The following is a 15,388-nucleotide window of genomic DNA, read 5'->3' as shown; positions in this document are numbered from 1 at the left end:
AGGCAGAGGGAGAGGGAGAGAGAGAATTCTAAGCTGACTCCCCTGAGCAGGGAGTCTGATGCAGGGCTCATCCCATGACCCTGAGATCATGACCTGAGTTGAAATCAAGAGTCGGATGCTTAACTGACTGAGCCACCCTGGCAGCCCAAATAATACTTAAATGGCTGAATTATAGTGTATGTGGTGCCCAGCTTGTCGCTAAGAATATTAATACTGATAACAATATTGAGTGTTGCAAGTGAGAGCCTGGGTTCTCTAACGGGACTGCCTTCCCCAGCTCAACCACCTCCCCTCTATGCCACCCCCAGCAGTGCTCTCAACCTTTTATACGTCTTCGGTTTCCTGTGTAAAGTGAAAATAATAATGGTGTTTACCGCTTGGGTTACAAAGAGTAACTATCTTAATACACTTAAAGCACTAAGGACAGTGTCTGTGAGGGAGTAAGTCTGCAGTAAGGGTTAACTTTTATTTAAAATATTGGTTAGTAAATATTTTACTTAGGATTTAAAAGATCTTTATTCTAAATTGTATTTGTTCATTGTTCTTTTTTTGTTTTCTTTTTATAAAAATTATCTTCTCTTGTAATAAAGGAGATACTATGTAAGAAATTCTAGGCAAGAAAAAAGAAATTAGGTGAGTCCACAAGCCCATTGTTCTGAGATAGTCATTGCTATCATGTTGGCATACAGTCTTTTTGCTTCTCGTTCATTCTTCCTCTGTCCCAGACGAATATGTGTACATATGTGTTTTGTTATATAGTATAAATTAAATATGTATATTACATGTAATAGATCTATTACTGCATATAACACAATTTATAAGGATAATTCACAAAATGTGATTATAATTTAAAATTAGTTTAAATACTTAAATATATCTATATTTTGTTCTACTCTGTAATTTGGTTCTTTGTATGTAATTTATCTGAGGGTTACTTTGGTTTGTGCAAATTGATCGAATGCACCTCCTTGCATTGCACATGCGGGAAAGCTGAAACCTGCAGCTCCCAACGTCTGAGTAAATAGTGCTTCTGATGTGATTGAGACTTGACTTTGCCAGTAAGTTGAATGGGGAGAAAGGTGGGGTATATGATATCCGTTTCAGCGATGCGGAAATTAGCAAAGGCAGTATGTTGTCAGATCTAGTGACCATAGAAACGACTCAGCAATTCGGACCACCAGTTTGGAGTCGTTCCTGGAAATAGAGCCTGTAGCCTCTTTTTTTCCAGTCCTCTTAGTGATTCTGTAAGCAATTTAGTACTGTGCAATAAATTCCTTTCTGCTTAAACTAGCTGGAGAAGATACTGGGTTTTTGCAACAGAATGTGATAGATGCATAATGGTTCCAACTTTATTTTTCCCAAATATAATTCACTAATAAATCCATTCTCTTCCCGGTGATTTGAAATGTAACCTTTATCATATGCCAACTACTCATATATATTTTAGTCTTTTTTTTTTCTCCCCTAGTCTCCCTTCTTTATTGATTTATGGCTATAGCAGGATTCTGGTAGACCAAGGGCAGCGGGCAAATCACATGTGTCTCTGTCCCACATTGTTCATTTTATTTAATTTAGTTTTCTCTATTCTGCAATGCCACACTTTTTTGATTACTGCTTTAGGGTAATCTTTAATATGTGTTTGGATAAGTGTCCCTATTAATGCAACATTTTATGAACCTCATGGACTTTTCTTCCAGATGAATATGTTTGTCGAGTTCTAAATTATCTTCATTGAATTTTAATTGAATTCAGGAGATAACTTACATCTTATGATATTAAATAGTCCCATCTCGAAACACGTCTCTCCACTTTGTCCTTACTTCCAACTTTTTGTTGTGGCTGCTGCTTATATAGATCTTACAGGTTTCTTTTTATGACCGTTCCTGGTATTTTCTATTGCTTGTGATTGAGACTGATATAATCTGCATTGTATGTTTTAACCAGCTTTATCTGGAATGTATTGATTTGTACATGTTTATTTTTAACTACCTCCCTGAACTCTTTCATAGATTCTTATAATTTTCCATTACTCATAGGCTATCAGTTGTATCTGTAAAATGATGGTGTTTCCTTCTTCCTAATATTTACACCACATCTTGTCTTATTGTGTTGAGCTATAATTAATACAGTATGGAGGATGAGATATCCTTTTGAAGGCTCCCTTCCTTAATGGGTTGGGTGGTTTTCTTGAGACTCAAGAGGTGGGTTCTCTGTTCCGTTCCCCCTAGACTGTGATGCAGCACATACTTACCCACCCTTCTGCCCTTCCTTCCAAGATTCCCTTGCTTAGCATGATCTTACTACCCCATATTTAGCCACAAATGATCTCATCATTTTCCCAGTGGAAGATAACACAAATTTATATCAATAAGAACACTTGTTCTCTGGGTCTAGAATCTTTTTCTGCCATCCATTCCTCCTGTATTTCTGTGGCGAAGCCATGGTGGGCAAAAGCTATTTCTGACTCTGCCAGCCATTAGAATATAAAAGAGAATTTGTAAAGATTTGAAAGCATGGAAATATCCAGAGTTAATAAGAGTGGAGAAAAATAGGACCCTGTTGTTGCATAAAGGAATCCCTATGAACTTGCCGGAGAGCAAGTTGGCAATATACTTCAAGATCTTTACAATGCACATATGCTATGTTAATTAAAATTCTTTGGTTGCAAGTAACAGGAAGCAACTTGAATTGACTTGTAAGAAACCCCCCCCTTTTCTTTAAGACTACAGAACGATCACAGGCAATTCAGAGGCAGAGTTGCCCTTGGATCTTAAAACAGGGTAAGAACCAGGCTAGAGAAGGTGTTAGGGACTCAGCTTTTGAGTCCCAGGTCTCCCTGCTCTGTCCTTCTCTTCCTCTTATCTGCATTTTCTTGTTATTCATGTTTGTTCTTGCTGTTTCTTGCTGTGGAGTTTGGCTCTCAGAAGGGCTATGCATGGCTTCTGACACCTGCTATGCACTCCTCTAAATTCTCTGTCCTTGACCTTGAATGTCCCTCTTTGCCCATGGTGTTTAAGTTTCCTTCTTTGGCCACTTGATCTTCTGAGCTCTTAACATTAAACTTGAGTGTGTCCTCTGCATTCGCTCAACATTTACATTTTGCCATTCTGTCTGTCGTCTTCTTGGTCTGACCTCGGTCTCAAGCTCTGTTCCGACCGACTCAGTAGTAAGCTGTGTATGACATCGTATCACTAAAGCGCCTGGACTACCACTTCAACGTGCAGATAAGTGAGTATGGTAACTGTTTTCCTCGATTACACATCGACTCTCAAAATAAATTACTGGCCTTCTCTGTAATTAAGGCAAGTGTGTAAGTGTGAGAACAGAGATTTTGTACCAGTTCTGGTGTGGGGTCTACTTGAAAGAGAAATAGGACCTGTTCAGGCAACACTCTGGTTGAGGCTGCCAGTCTCTGCCCTAAGATAGTAAGGACACAAGCCAGCTGACTTTCTCATTTCATCTTTCTTGGCTTCTGATAATGAACTGACTCAGCCTGGGAGCTTATAAAACAATGAGTCATCCAAACTATAGAATGAAGTGTAGTACTTTTTTGAAATAACCTTAGTCATCACTGACTACTCCAGTCCCCCTTTCTCTCCATATGCCTATCTTGACAGGTCTCTATCTTTAGGTACCAGTTCTTAGGTTATTGGTTAAACCCTGAACGTGGAGTGATCACTACTACACTGGTTTTCTCTGGACACCATGTCACATAGAATATATCATGTTAGTTCTCTCTTGATTTTAGATGAGACAAAATAATTTCACAAGCCAAAGTTTGTAACAGATCAACAGTCCCAAGGTTAGTCTTTAAGGTCATTCCTGCTGTGACTACATAGTTTCATCAACTTTTTTATTACTTTGATTCTCCTTGGGTTCTTTTCACTATTATAAAATGTAGGGATGCTGGAATTCTGTCTGCTCTGTAATATTAATGGTTCTGGGGCGGCAGGGGGTGGGGGGAAGCCATTTTAAAAATTCCTGAAGCTATAGTGGGAGAGGGTTTGGAGACTTTTTTTTTTTTTTGGCTTTAGGCAGGGAAATGAATATCTTTTGAATTGGATGTTTCCTGAGAGACTTGCCCCCATTAATCAGAAAGCGTTTCTTCGATGGTTGCTTTCTATTTACAAATATTTAATAGGTCCTTGGAAGCAGGAGGCAAGGTTAAGAGCTGTGTGCTTGCAGCTCTTTTATCCATTTCTGGGATAATGCTTCTGTTTTTCTAAAAATGGAAACATTCATTAATTAATATTCAACTTATTTGTGGTTTTAATCATCATATCATTGTGTGGGCTGATGTCTTAAATGTTAACATGTATGCGGGAAATATTTCTAAGAAACAAGACAGGATACTTAATACAATGAAAATCTATTTTTATGTATGCTAGAAGCAACTGGATATAATAATTTGAAGTCATTAAAACTGTTCTCATTCATTCTTGATAGGTTGTCCAAAGGACTATTAGTAGTTAACCTTACTTGTTCGCAGAAAGGCCATTCCTCTCTTTAAAAATTGGCTCTGATTAACAGGCTTTCTTCTTTTTTCAACTAAACAAATGAAGTTTTAGAATGTCAATTAGTTTGTAGTTAACTTGCCATCTGTGGTTAACAGATTATTTTGTAAGGAAAAATAATTGCTTTATTCTTTCAACTAGGATTCTTCTCCATAGCCTGAAAATTTTAAAAATATATATATTTTTTGGTTTTGTTTTGGTGAACTATCCAGTACACATTCTCTCCTGATCTTCTCATGTGTGTGTCAGTTGCTGGTTCTTATCCAAACATGGAATTCATTTAACTAAGCACTGCCAGGGCCTTTTCTGTGGGATTCCCCCCTCCCTCCCTTTTCTGGAGACTTCTGTTCCTTCTGAATGTCCCTGTCTGGGAAAGATTATCTTGGCAAAGGAGGGGGACATTGGGAAATAAGAGAGGGCAGCTCTTTGTTGCCAAGCAGAAGTAGTGCCTCACTGACTTCAGAGAAATGTGAGTGGGGCTGGTGGGAACTCAGAGAGTCCCGCAGTTTTTAAGAAGTGTAAGTGATCTCATTCTTTTTCCTTAAATGACTTCAATCCCATGAAGCAAGAGCAATGCCTGAGAGCTTGACATTCAAGCTCTTTTTACAGAGCCACGGATGCACAGATAGGAGGTCCAACAATAGCAATGTGTGATTTGGGGGGACTAAAGTGATCCTACCAAGCACTCATAAATGAGTCGCTTGATGGATTGTCCAGTTTACAGGACCTTGTTACTATTGCACATTACATGGTTGTCCCAACCCTCAGAGTGGTCCGCAAATGGCATATACTGGGGGCCAACCTGGTTGTTAAGAAATTAAAATACTTCAAGGATCCTCTGGATCGTCCCCAGGTCCACTAACTAAAGTGTTATTCATTTAGCAAGGGGGACGGGGGCTTCCTTGGATGGTGACCTTTCTAATCTATCAGTACCTGGGCCATATCAGTTGGTAAATATTTTAATGATCACTCCTCATAACCAGTCTTCTTTCCAGTTTTTCTTTCTGCCAACCCATTCATTCATTCCTCTTTTTGTTTTATTCATTTACTCAACAAAGGCTTACTGCTGTCCTGATAAATGCGAGGCGTTGTTGTAGATGCCAGAGAAACACTAGTGAATATGACAGATGAGGTCCTTGATCCGGTGGCATTTACGTTCCAGTAGAGAGAACAAACAATCACCATGGACACAAAGATGTAGACGCGATCCTTTAGTGATGATGGGTGCCATGAAGGCAGTATAACCTCGTGAGATACTGGAGTCCCGCCCCCATGTGTGGTTTCCCTTTCAGTTTCAGTTACCATGTCAACCGCGGCTGGGAAGCAGATGGACGTCCTCTGACGACAACTCAGATGGTCAATAGCAGCCTCGCTCCACGTCACTCCACGTCACAACGCCTGCGTCATTCACCTCCCCGGTCTCCTCTCCTGGGCATGTTCTCTCACACCATCTAAGAAGGGTGAGTACAGCACAATGAGATATTTTGAGAGAGAGACCGTGTTCACATAACTTTTACTACAAGCATATTGTGATATTGTTCTATTTTGTTATTAGCTATCGTTGTCATCTCTTACTGTGCCTGATTTATAAATTCAACTTTATCATAGGTATGTTTGTGTAGGAAAAAAGGTATTTGTAGGGTTTGGCACCATCCCCGGTTCAGGCATCCCCTGGGGGTCTTGGAATGTATCTCCTGAAGATAAGCGGTGGGGGGGGGGGACCGCTATAACCGCCAAGGTAGGGGTTCCTCAGATGGAAGGGTTAGTGAAAGCCTTCCTGAGGGGGAAGTATTAGCTGAGACCCTACTAGCTAATTCTTCTGATGTCTGCTGGGCTCCATAGTGTGTCTAAGAGTTGGCAGGTTGCCAGCTGGGGCTCTGCTCCATGTACATCCAGAATCCTGGCTTAGGCATTTCTATGGCAATGGCAGAGTAGAAGAAAGGGGGCACATTTTCCCAGATTCTGCCACATTTGCTAGCATCACTGGCTAAAGGAAATTGTGTGGACAAACCCAGAGACAAATAGGGGAGGTACCAAATGTTAAATAGCGAGGGATGTGGATAAAAATGGGGTCATTAGTGTGGTCAGTCAACCATATATTCTTCTGTTAACTTTTCTCTTTTAGCCAAAATATTTATGTTTTTAAAAACTTGCTGTTTTTCTCTCCATTTATACAGCAATGTGTTCTTGGAGTTTCAGATGCAATCTCTTAGTATCTTCTTAGAGATATTCTTATCTCCATTATTCTTGGAGAATACTAATTACCCTATTTTTTTCTTAGATTTTCTTAGTTCCCTGAAACATGGCTTTTTTCGCAGGGGTCATTATTTTTTTTTAATAATATGCTCATCTTGGTCCTTCTCAGTTGGTGCTGTGGTTTGTCTCAGATGTCTGCTGATGCTTAGATCTCTGTTCCCTTTTTGTGACGGATTGGGTTGATTAAAAGAAGGGATAGCTGTGAGCTTTTCCAATCAGTCTTTCTTCCAGTTGGCCTCTCCCCTGGATGGGAGAGCTGAGTGTAGGTCTGGTGTACTTGGCAGGCTTTAATTTAGAGAATAAAAGCAGGCAAATACCCAAATGAGGATCATTTTACTCTGAGGTATCAGTGTCCACATGGGCAACCTTGATTTTATCCGTATTTAGATGCGGTTATTTTAGAGAATAGCCTCTAGTTTTTGTTGGGGATTCAGTGCTGGTGCCAGCCATCCTTCTGGATGGCCAGGAGCCTGGGAAAGGAGTGAACGGCCAAGAGGAGCAGCTGTTGCCTTGGCAGAAAGAGACTTCTATTTTTCTGTCCCTTTCGACTCTTTATACCTGCCTCTGCCTAGCCAGCCTCTCAAGGGGTTAGCCAAGGAGAATGGCTTCTATCGTCCCTGCAATTGTTCTCTTATTTCTTGTGCTCTGTTATCTGTCAACATAATGCTGTCTGCTTTCCATCTTCCAGAAATTTATCAGATCTGTCGTCTACTGAGGCCCCGGATAGTGAGAAAAACACATGTGTTTCCTCTCCCATCTCGAACAGGAAGCTCATCTAAACATTTACAACCTCACCATAAACCCTTCCCAAATTAAGATTACCAAGCAGTAAATCCTCAAGTTAAGGAATACTAGTCAATTGATTTATATTAACATTGTCCATTTTCTATCACTTATAGCACCGTATGGTTCAATTTTTCCTTTATAACAACAACAGAAGGATATAAATTTTGAAGATTTCTTTTCAAAAGGCAGAGACTCACACAACCCACCAGTCTTGGTTGCCTTTTAGTGCTAGCCATTCCAGGGGCGGATTGTCCAAAGGAGTTCCAGGCTCAGTCTAATTTCAGTTGAACAGTCTTTCCCTTGAAACTGTTCTATGGCTCTTAGAAACTTCTTTAGTCTGCCTGGGGAAGACACATTTAGACATGAATAAGGATTGTTTTGAAATCTCTCTGCTGAAAAAAATTCTTAAGTAAAGTAGACCCTTTTGCCCTCACACTCCAACCCCCCCCAACTGCCCCCCGCAAAGAAATTTCCTGGAGATACACTGTTATCAAGCCAAGGATTCTGCCCAAGAGATTCCGGGCTCACAATTACTTCAGGCAAATTGCCCACTGTGCACCCTGGTCAGCAGCCAGGGGTTATCCAACAGCACAAACCTCTAGATTAGTCACTGCCATCTTTGAGGTATAAGACATAGGGAAGATGACCAATTCTTTCATCCCTTTACCTTGAAGTTTTGGTGGGAGCCTTCTCCTTTTTTTTTTTTTTTTTTTTTCCTGGCTTGGGGAAATGAGAAGAAAATCCTGACTGCTTACAATGTCATTGTAAATGGTTCTAATCGTGTTCGTAATTGTGTGCCTTTCTTTCCCCAGAACACTGGGAATTCATCTCTGGCTGGAATTTTGTTTGACCATTGAATCATGAAAGGCATAGAATTATAATTCCTGGAACTTAAATAGCAAACATTTTGGCTTGTTTTGGAATTTATTAATTTCACTGAACCAGTACATACTAGGGGAAGAAAGGAATATATACTAAACCAATTAGTCCTTTAATATACCTACATTATAATTGTAACACTGCTGTGGATAATTGTGCACTCTCAATATTTTCCAATATTTGAACTATTTCCAATTGAACTCTTATTTTAATTGAGGGTTTTGTTTTTGTTGTTGTTGTTTTGTTTTTGGTTTATGATCAGCATAAGATAGAAACTCCGGGATGAGGCCAAATAGCTTACACTATGGTCTCTGGTTGGACACACTAGTATGGAACCCGTTGTATAAGCCTCAGTGGTCACCAGTGCAGGAGACAGACAGCTTGCTTCTGGAGGGACCAGCAAGGATCCAGGGGCACTGTATATAACCTTGGACCCCCTTTCTAATTTTCACGAGGCCAGAATCCTTTCACTTACCCAGATCCCATCCTGAAAAAGGGCAGAGGATGAGTGACTCCATCTGAGAGCTAGAGAATTTCATACAAGGTGATGGATTTCCTAAATGATTGTTTAAATAATGTTAGGGCACCAAGTTTACTGTGGTCAACTAAAAACATATGTTTCCTCTCTCTGCAGCAGGTGGGAATACATGAAGAAGCAGTAAAAAAAAGAAAAAAAAAGCTTACATTTTCTCTGTACTGTGGTGTGAATAAATCTGTGACTCTGATAGTAATATGTATTTAAGGACCTATTTCTCCAGACAGAGATACAAATGTGTTCACATGTCTTATTTTTTCCAATTACTAATTCAAACACCCACACATTTTTCCTCTTGTGTTCTATCCTCCTATGTCCTCAGTTGTCCAAGGAAGGACCTCAGTCAAGGGCGACCAGCTCTGCCTTAGCATTCCCGAGGAGACCTGGAAGTGGCTGAATCAGTCCATCAGACCTCCTGCTGTAACTGTTGCTGGCGAACATCTGTTTCTGCTTGTCCCCTGTTGCGGCGACTTCGCTAGTTCAAACCCATCCCTGTGCTTGGCAAGGGTTTGGACAGACAAAGCTTTGCATGGGTCACTGGTCCAGAGGCGCTTTATCACTCTACCCTCATGCTGTTAGAGAACCAGCCTCCCCTGCCACATCTCATACCCCTGCCTTGAGCTCCAGGACCATCCCCCGCCTCCCCTTTCGTCTGGTCAGTGTTTTTGTGGAGCTTTGCTATTCTTTGTTAGCAGAACTTGGTCAGACCATCACAATCCATTTCGACCAGTTCTCCAACTTCGAATCTCAGCATCAGGAACTGAGTTTCCTCTGGGAAGCCATTGGCTTCCTGAACATTTTTCTGTCCTCCCTTCAGAGTAAATGAAGGTGTGTCTAGGAAAAGCAAACTCCATCTAGTGGCAAGAGATTCTCCTTTGCCCTTCAGCCATGACATGAATGACCTCATTATGCATTTGTTTAAGGAAGCCCAGCCCCTCAAGTGGTATCTCCTGTTTCTGCTGTTTGAAATGCATCTAGAGAAAAGAGACACATATACAATAATTTTTTTATAGTGCTATTTAAAATATGCAAATAATGCAAAAGGTATAACAATTCAAATACTGCCTACATGATGGTTTATTGAAATATTCTTATTTTCTTTTTGCTGCTGGAAAACTTAGAGATACTTAAGATAGTTTTCCCCTCTGGATTTTGTTCCCAGTTTCAAGGCCTTTGTTTCCTTTGCTGCAGATGCTTTTGCATTGCCCCTTGCCAACCCCCAGCAGAGAGGTGTGCATGCCGGAACAGCCCACTCTGGGTTACAGGGACGCAGAACGGGGTCTGTGCTGGTGCTGAAATGCTAGGGCGCCTGACACCTGAAACATGGTTTACAAGCAGCCATACAGGCCCTGGGTAGGCATGTCTCTTTGGCTCCCTGGGACCTCTCGCCACATGAAGAGGGTCATCGCTGGGGAAGGACCAGAGTGAAGCCCTCTTAATTGTGGGGCGTAAGTCAGGGGCCCCTCCTGCTCGGGTCTATGGTTGGTACTGGTCTGTGCTGTGGATTATTCATAACAAGTGAGACTCACTGGTGCCAGTTGATAGATTACATTGTTTTGTGCCAAGCTGGGAATTTTCCTTGCTGAGCAAGTCCTTTTGTGGTGTTTGTGAAATATTATCAAATCGGCTTTTTTTTTCTTTTTCTTTTTTTTCCAAATCAGCCTTGAGAACTTTCCCAAGTGTGAGCAAAGATGTGAAATCCTTGACAAGGGGAAGAGTTATGGTTTACCAAACTTCAGCTGGGATACTTTCCCTTTCTCATTTCTGGCACGTTGGAGGCATAGACCTCCAGGAATATTCTTCATCAGAGCTATGGGAAAAACTTGATTTCTTAAGTGCTGAGAACCCAGGCTTCATCCATGATAGAAATCAGGGACACGCTGTGGTTTGTAAATAGTAAAGAGGGGAGAAGATTGTCTCCCTGCTTCTTCTCTTACCTCTTTCCTTGTCTCTTCTCGGCCTTTGTGACACTTGGAGGACTCCAAAAGCCTGGGAAAAAGTGCCACCTGCCTGACTAGGAATCTGCAGTAGCTTAAAAAGATTTAATGAAGGAGCTAAACGTGTGCTGCTAGTGTCACATAGAAAAATGGTGGAACCAGGGAGTTTTCTTCTCTTTTCTTCGGTAGTCAGCTCAGGTTGAGTTTGGAGGGTCTGTTCTTTCCCCTGAAGTTCAGCTGTTGCTTCAACAAAAAAGGAAGGCAGGGCCTGGAACTGACCAATACGACTGATGTTACCAGGATCCATGCCGTGTCTACTAGCAGTACTAGGGGAGACAGTCAATATAAAAGGCTCATGTGTCATGGCTCTTCAACGACGGGATTGCATCCACAAAAATAAACCCGATAATAAGGAATATTTCCAAGTTGAAAAGTTCAGAAAGTCAAGGGACTTAGATGTTGAATTCAAGAGTGTGATTTCAGCATACCATTTAACCCTTTAATGCCTTCCCCTGTTCCATATCTTGATTGAGTCAATTGAAAAAAATCCAGTGAGAGGGAACACTGTATTAGCAATGGAAACCAGAGAAGGGTATCATCTACAAGTCAGAAACTTTGAGGATTTTTTTGTAAGACAGGAGTAGGTGAATCTGGATTGGTGGCTCATGGTGGAAGACTGTTTAAGAAGCAGTTAGAAAAGGCCTTCATCCAGCAGAATTCTGTAGACTCCTTTAGCCCAGAATGGCAGAGCTGAAGAAAACAGTGGTACAGCGGATGCTTTAAACCTCCACTCAGATCCCCTTTCCCAGACCCAGAAACCCATCCCCCAGCTGCAACCCAACATTCTTCTCTAGCGGACTATCCTCCAATGACAGGACCTGTCTCATATGGTGCTGTCTGAAAGGTCCCTTGCTACAGCCCTCTCGCCCTCTGCCCCTGCCCTAGGCTGGCTCCTAGCCAAAGGCAGGCCAAAGCACAGGCCTACTGGTTCAATCTCCTTTGCTCCTGGGTAGGACAACCTCTAGGGTATAATTCATGCTCAAGAGCTCCCAGTGAGGTCAAGCTGAGCCACACTTCAGCTGAAACCACCCCTTAGCCCAACTCCTTTGTTGCGCAGTCCTGCTTCCCTCCCTCCCTAAGGATTTCCCCTGAGAACACTCCCTCAATAAATCACTGGTATGGAAATCCTCACCTCTGGCTTGGCTTCTAGGAAACCTGACTTAAGACAGTGACCTAAGAGTGCATTCTCTAAGGGTGGATCCTCGGCTCAGATCACTCACTGATAGCAACAAGGACCCAGTCACCGGGTAGGCAGAGTATCCATAGCCCTTGGTGTGATAGCAGTGGAATGACTAATACATTTATCTGCTGTGAGCAGGTGGAAGTAAATACGCAAGTTTGTGCCATGCCTTGGCCTCATAGCACTCATTGCTGTTTGGAATGATCTTGTTTAAATCTTTATTTTCATGTTTTTGTTTGTTCTCAGCTAGAATGAAAAATCCACCACATCCCAGACCTTGTCCCTCTTCTTCACTCAGGTTTCCCCAGGACCTACAGCAGTGCCCAGCATTTAGTAGCTATTAAGGACTGGTGGTTAAATGAAGGAACAGAAGATTCACAGATGGGCCAGAAGAAGAAATGACTGAGGAGGGGATTGGTTATTAGGTGTGAGGGTCAAAATATTTACCGATATGGCCCAGGCCCTGACAATCAAAAAACCACCATCCATAGGGTGTGGAGTCCCCCCGCTTGCCAGCTGGTAACATTTTAGTTAGTAGATCTAGGGAAATTGTCTCTGTTTAGCTTCTCAAGGGTTTAGCCAAGAAAAATGCTTTCTGCCTCCACTGTATCATTCTTCTCTTTCCTGTGTTCTATGTTCTGTCAGCATGACTCCATCTACTTTCTATCTTCCAAAAATGTGTCAAAATCTACAGTCCACTGAGGCCCCAGGTGGTGGGGAAGACAGATGTGCTCTCTCTCCCATCTTGAAGTGGAAGCTCATCAAAACATTAAAAATTCCACAAGAATAACACTTACTGTAATTATTAATATATTAGGGCTCAAGTCTGCCATGTTATTTGTTGCTTTCTGTTTGTTCTGGGTTTTTGTTTGTTTTCTTTTCCTGACTTCCCTCATTGAACAATTTCTAAAATCCCATATTGATTTATCTATAATGTTCTTAAGTCTGTCTCTTTGTGTAGTTTGGTCATGGCTGCCCTAGGTAAGACATTACATGGAGGCATCTTAGAGTCTATTGATGCCAACATTCTACCCGTTCAAATGAACTTTGCCTCCCTCTCCATCCCTTTAGCCTCCCCTCTTCATAGTAGAATTGCCTTAAATACTTCCTCTACATACATTGAGGACCCAGTGGGGATGAAAGTCTTAGCTCCCACCTGGACTCAGCCTTTTCTGACACCACTTGGGCAGAGTGGGATTGCCTCATTACGAACTGGTGAGGGTGGAATTTCAAGCCCTTACTTGGATTTTGCTGGCCTGGGTAGGGGTGAGGTCACTTTTCTGCGGTGTTTGCCTGAAATAGAACAATTATTGTTTAAATGTTTTCTGTCTTCCTCTGCTGCCCTTCTCCTGGTCCTCTGGCTAAAGAGGGCAACTTAGGGTTTTATTTAGTTAGTCAGCCAGACACTCCGTCTGTCCATCCGTCCGTTGGTGTTTCTGGGTTGCCAGCTTTTTGAGCTCCAGGTCTGAGATATTTGAAGCAAAAAGCACATCTAGGGAACTCTCCACATGTCAGTCCTTGGGTCTGTCTTCTTACCCGATCTGCCATCTTTCCTTTATAATCTCCTTCTATTTGTTTTATACGTGAGGTTCACGAGCTTAACTGTATTTAGTGGGAGGCACAGGGAAAAGCACATCTACTCTATATTCCTGGAAGTGGAAGTCTGCTGTATAGATTTTTATAGCCTTTGGATGTTGACTCAAATAAATATATTACCTACAAAAGATAATTAAATAAAAATAAAATAATGCAATGGAAACAGTAAATAGCAGATTGGATCCTTGAGATAAGCGATGTAATGCATTAGAACATCGATTAAAACATTTATCCTAAGTGATATAAAATTAATACAGTGATAATAAAGATAATGAATATGAAGGGCCATCTGAGGACACACATTCTTCGAGGGATTCCAAAAAAAACTAGAACTGAACAGATGAAGGACAATCAGCAGGAAAGAAATTGTGGAACACATTTGACAATTCATAAAATGACAAAAAAAAAAAAAAAGATTTGAAAAAAATCCATGATGTCTCTGGGAATTTTTTAAAAAATCAAAGTAAAATAAAGATACAAATGTTCTCCCTTATCAAACAGGCTATTAAAATTTGATGGCACTCTCAGTTAGCCAGAGTATGAGAAATGGGTACTGTCACACATAGCTATTGGTTCTTTGTACTGCTGCAAGATATCTGGAGGGTAATTTTACAACATACTTTAAAATTCCTTAAAATGTTTATTGAGTCTGACCCAATTTTTCAGTTCTATTACTGTGTCCTTAGGAAATACGGAGAAGAGATGAGCAATGATTTAGCTATAGGATGGTTCCTGGCAGCTTTCTATATAATAGTAAAAATTAGACACAATTCTATAGCAAACCCTTGGAAGGATTTACTGTGCATCAGGCATTTCCTAAGCATTGTCTGCATATTAACCCATTTAATCCTTCCAACAACCTATGAATGAAGTGTTATCATCTCTCCCATTATATAAGTGAGGACAATGGAAGCCCAGATGGATTCAGTCAGTTGCTGGGATTTGCATCAGTGCCTGGTTCCATGCCTTGCACCACTCTCTCGGCTGTCTGTCTAAATAACACTTACGTCACATGTATATTCTTACACAGCCATTAAAATAATGTTGTAAATGTTCATATTTAAAATATAAAAATATGTTCCAAATTGATTATTAGTGGAACACTGGCAACTTACTAAATAACAAGGCAATCTTGGGGGAAAAATGTAAGCGTAGATTTAAAAAAAAAGATTTATTTTAGAGAGATTGAGAGAGCATGAGCAGGAGAGGCAGAGGGAGAGGGAGAGAGAATCTCAAGCCGACTCTACACTGAGTGTAGAGCCCATTGTGGGGCTTGATCTCACGACCCTGAGATCAGGACCTGAGCCGAAACCAAGAGTCCGTTGCTCAACTGAGTGTACCACCCAGGCACCCCGTAAGTGTAGATTTTTAAAGTGCAGCATCTAAGTGTAAAAGATTCATATCAGAGGATTAATGATTCTTCCTTTAGAGCTGTGGTGCTTGGAGTCATCTTGCTGATTGCATTGGAGATGCGATGATTTACCGAGTAATGATAAGTTCTGGGCAAGTGCCTGATAAATTCACATTTGCTGCCATAAGAGGTCTTTCATAAGAAAAGCTGAATTTTCTCCAAATTTCTCTAACATTGGATGGGCAGATGTATATTTCCTTCCAAAGTTGTCTTAAGTATTTTAGTATTAAAAAT

General features: G+C 41.1%; 1 long non-coding RNA gene across 1 annotated transcript in view; it reads left to right on the top strand.

Moving 5' to 3' along the window:
* Window positions 1-2,909: 2,909 nt before the first annotated feature.
* LOC109489199 overlaps window positions 2,910-15,388 on the top strand; it is a 70,983-nt gene continuing 58,504 nt past the window's right edge. Inside the window, exons 1-2 of the long non-coding RNA XR_002142154.2 lie at window positions 2,910-3,228; window positions 5,807-5,974. This is a non-coding gene — a long non-coding RNA (uncharacterized LOC109489199). The remainder of the gene's footprint in view (window positions 3,229-5,806; window positions 5,975-15,388) is intronic.

This window comes from Ailuropoda melanoleuca, chromosome 7 (genome assembly GCF_002007445.2).
Source record: "Ailuropoda melanoleuca isolate Jingjing chromosome 7, ASM200744v2, whole genome shotgun sequence".
In the NCBI taxonomy this organism is placed as follows: Eukaryota; Metazoa; Chordata; class Mammalia; order Carnivora; family Ursidae; genus Ailuropoda; species Ailuropoda melanoleuca.
Note: the sequence above shows the minus strand (reverse complement) of the source record. Positions and strands in the feature narration are given on the sequence as shown.